Genomic DNA, 4316 nt, shown 5'->3' on the forward strand with positions numbered 1-4316 from the left:
TGTACAAGACAGTTTTCTGATTCAGTATGTGTATGTACCTACTAGAGAAGGTGCAAAACTTGACCCACTCTTGGGAAATAAGGCAGGGCAGGTGACTGAGGTGTCAGTGGAGGAGCATTTTGGGGCCAGTGACCATAATTCTATTCGTTTTAAAATAGTGATAGAAAAGGATAGACTGGATCTAAAAGTTGAAGTTCTAAATTGGAGAAAGGCCAATTTTGATGGTATTAGGCAAGAACATTTGAAAGCTGATTGGAGGCAGATGTTTGCAGGTAAAGGGATGGCTGGAAAATGGGAAGCCTTCAGAAATGAGATAACAAGAATCCAGAGAAAGTATATTCCTGTCAGGGTGAAAGGGAAGTCTGGTAGGTATAGGGAATGCTGGATGACTAAAGAAATTGAGGGTTTGGTTAAGAAAAAGAAGGAAGCCTATGTCAGGTATAGACAGGATAGATCGAGTGAATCCTTAGAAGAGTATAAAGAAGGTAGGAGTATACATAAGAGGGAAATCAGGAGGGCAAAACGGGGACATGAGATAGCTTTGGCAAATAGAATTAAGGAGGATCCAAAGGGTTTTTACAAATATATTAAGGACAAAAGGGTAACTACGGAGAGAATATGGCCCCTCAAAGATTAGCACGGAGGCCTTTGTGTGGAGCCGCAGAAAATGGGGGAGATACTAAATGAGTATTTTCCATCAGTATTTACTGTGGAAAAGGATATGGAAGATATAGAATGTAGGAAAATAGATGGTGACATCTTGCAAAATGTCCAGATTACAGGACTTATACATTTAATGGTAAGGTCCTAGGGAGTGTTGCTAAACAAAGAGACCTTGGAGTGCAGGTTCATAGCTCCTTGAAAGTGGGGTCGCAGGTAGATAGGATAGTGAAGAAGGCATTTGGTATGCTTTCCTTTATTGGTCAGAGTATTGAGTACAAAAGTTGGGAGATCATGTTGCGGCTGTACAGGACATTGGTTAGACCACTGTTGGAATATTGCATGCAATTCTGGTCTCCTTCTTATTGGAAAGATGTTGTGCAACTTGAAAGGGTTCAGAAAAGATTTACAAGGATGTTGCCAGGGTTGGAGGATCTGAGCTATAGGGAGAGGCTGAACAGGCTGGGGCTGTTTTCCCTGGAGCGTTGGAGGCTGAGGGGTGACCTTATCGAGGTTTACAAAATTATGAGGGGCATGGATAGGATAAATAGACAAAGTCTTTTCCCTGGGGTCGGGGAGTCCAGAACTAGAGGGCATAGGTTTAGGGTGAGAGGGGAAAGATATAAAAGTGACCTAAGAGGCAACTTTTTCACGCAGAGGGTGGTACGTGTATGGAATGAGCTGCCAGAGGATGTAGTGGAGGCTGGAACAATTGCAACATTTAAGAGGCATTCAGATGGGTGTATGAATAGGAAGGGTTTGGAGGGATATGGGCTGAGTGCTGGCAGGTGGAACTAGTTTGGGTTGGGATATCTGGTCGGCATAGATGGGTTGGACCGAAGGGTCTGTTTCTATGCTGTACATCTCTATGACTCTATGACTCTATTATAGTTGTTGTAATACTACAAATATCTAGGATCAAGCAAGGGTGTAACTTCAACAGAGTTAAACCTGACATCGTGTCAAATGACATTCTCATATAAAGATACTAATCTCACTGTGACTGATTGCCATAATACTTTTAACTCCATCAGGAAGCTTTGATGGTCAATACATCTGTTGAATTGGAGAGCCCAGACCACATTGAATATCTGTGATAAAGTTCTAATATACTTAATTGTTTTGTGCATAAACCTTCTAATAGTTGTTGTTAGTAAGAATCATGTCTAAACGTTCAAGATCTCCAGCTAACAGAATGCTGCAAGAATACTTCACACTCTCATATTTCTGTACTCAGTAGCCCCTGACATAAGCAGTGAGCATTGTAGAGTTACCAGATGGCACAAGATGTGCAGATGCTAAGACTGAAATGTTGTGTTGTCCTTGTTGATCTCCTCTGCTATGACAATGTAACAGTTGAATGATAACAGTTGGAAGTAAGTAACTTATAAGGCTGGGTTTAATGTTCTGCATGTGCAAGCCATGGGTAGATGAGGAAGCAGCTGCACATTCATCGCCATTACATTCTATGGCCTAAGAGAATTTGACATCTTCTGTGATGTTAGTTACTTTGAGGCAAGACTTCTTTCTGCATCTTCCAACCACTGAGGTTGCAATACTTCAGCAAGGTTGGGGCTAAGCAGGCAGTGCAGCAGGGGAAGAGAGAACTTGGGGGCGAGGGTGTTTCTGATCAAAGCAAAAAGGCATCCTTTCCTTTTCCCTAGCTGAAGCCCAGGCAGTGTTACCTACCAGGTTTTTGACCCATTGGTAACCTCCGACTGCCTAAGGAAACACCAGCAGCAGCAGGGAGTGGCCACTTAACAGCTTCAAAGGAGACTAGGGCAGGAAGATTGTCCAATATTACCCCTGCCATTCTTAAAATTGTGAGCAAGCAGGTGAGTGCTGAGATGATTGTCCATAGCATTTTATAGTTTACCCCCTTCCACCCCACCACTCCACTTAAACACCTGCCTTCCCAAGAGTATGAAAATGACCATGGGGTAAGAATGTAGCTTAGAGTGAGGATGTACCTGGGAGGTATGAGAATGTAACTTAGGATGTACAACTTGTGATATTCTAAAATGATGAAACAAAGAACTACAGATGCCAGAAATCTGAAACAAAAACAGAAATTGCTGGAGAAACTCTGTAGGTCCAGATGTATCTGTGGAGGGAGAGAGAACAGAGTTAATGTTTCAAACCCAGTGACTTGTCCTAAAGAAATTCTGAAGAAGTCATATGACTTGAAATGTTGATGAGTTTCTCCAGCAATTTCTGATTTTGTTTGTGATATAGTAACTTGGTGGATGAAAATGAAATTTAGGAATTCTGTAACTTGCATTGAAATTCTAAATTGGCAGGATTGGAAATCGTTTTTGGATAGAGAAAACTATTTAGGAGGGTGAGTATGAATATGTTGATTTAATAGAATGGTATTGTTGGAATTTAGTCAAACTGTTGCATCAAGACACTGTTCAAAAGGGCCACAACACACTGCAGTACACCAGAACTGCAAAAAGAGGAAGAAGAACACATATACAACATATTCGCCAAAAACAGATACCCCTGCAATTTCATCAACAGATGCCTAAGGGAAAGACAATGGAATGAGGACATGCCACAACCCAAAGAACTAGCCACACTACCATACATCAAACACATTTCTGAACTGACAGCCAGACTACTGCGACCAATAGGACTCATAACAGCACACAAACCAACAGCCACTCTCAGACAACAACTCACCAGAACGAAGGACCGGATACCCAGCATGAGCAAAACCAATGTAGTGTACAAAATCCCATGCAAGGATTGCACAAAACACTACGTAGGGCAAGCAGGAAGACAGTTAACCATCCGCATCCATGAACACCAACTAGCCACGAACCGACACGACCAGCTATCCTTAGTAGCGACACACGCAGATGACAAGCAACATGAGTTCGACTGGGACAACACTACTATTCTAGGACAAGCCAAACAGAGAACAGCCAGGGAATTCCTAGAGGCATGGCACTCATTCACAGATTCAATCAATAAGCACATCAACCTGGACCCAATATACTGGCCACTGCAGTGGACAGCCAGAAGCGGCAGATACAAGTCACTATAAATGCCGGAGGAAACATCACAGAAGGCTCCCAAGCACTGAGGATGTCACCTAGACAGGGGATGAAACGTCTGCAACACAAATTCCCAGCTCGGCGAACACAACTACAACAACGAGCACCCGAGCTACAAATCTTCTCCCAAACTTAGTCAAACTAAATCAAGTAACATAATTGATACAAATTCTGCAATCAGACAGAACTCTTCTTGTACAGGATTGGGTTTGGAGATCTGAGGAACATTCAGGGCCCATGCATGAATTCCTTATTAGGTGTCCTGATTTCAAACATCACCTGTGGAATTTTACTTCAGTTAACTGGAATAAATAGTAACTATTGGTGGCGGTGTCCATGTTACTACCAGATAGTTGTGAAACCTCGCGCGGTTCACAAGGGAAGGAAATCTGCGGTATTCACTGCCTCTGGTTAGAACCACAACTATCTGAAACTGTTTAGGCCAGCGACCAGTCAGCGCTGTAACCACACCCACATTCCCGTAAATGAATAAAAAACACTATAGCGCGGAACCTCCGAGGAAGAGGACTTTATATAACACCATGGAGTAGGACAACACAAGGCACCAGCGTGTGTTGCTCTGAACTGCGACTC

Source organism: Chiloscyllium punctatum, chromosome 4, assembly GCF_047496795.1.
Source record: "Chiloscyllium punctatum isolate Juve2018m chromosome 4, sChiPun1.3, whole genome shotgun sequence".
Lineage (NCBI taxonomy): Eukaryota > Metazoa > Chordata > Chondrichthyes > Orectolobiformes > Hemiscylliidae > Chiloscyllium > Chiloscyllium punctatum.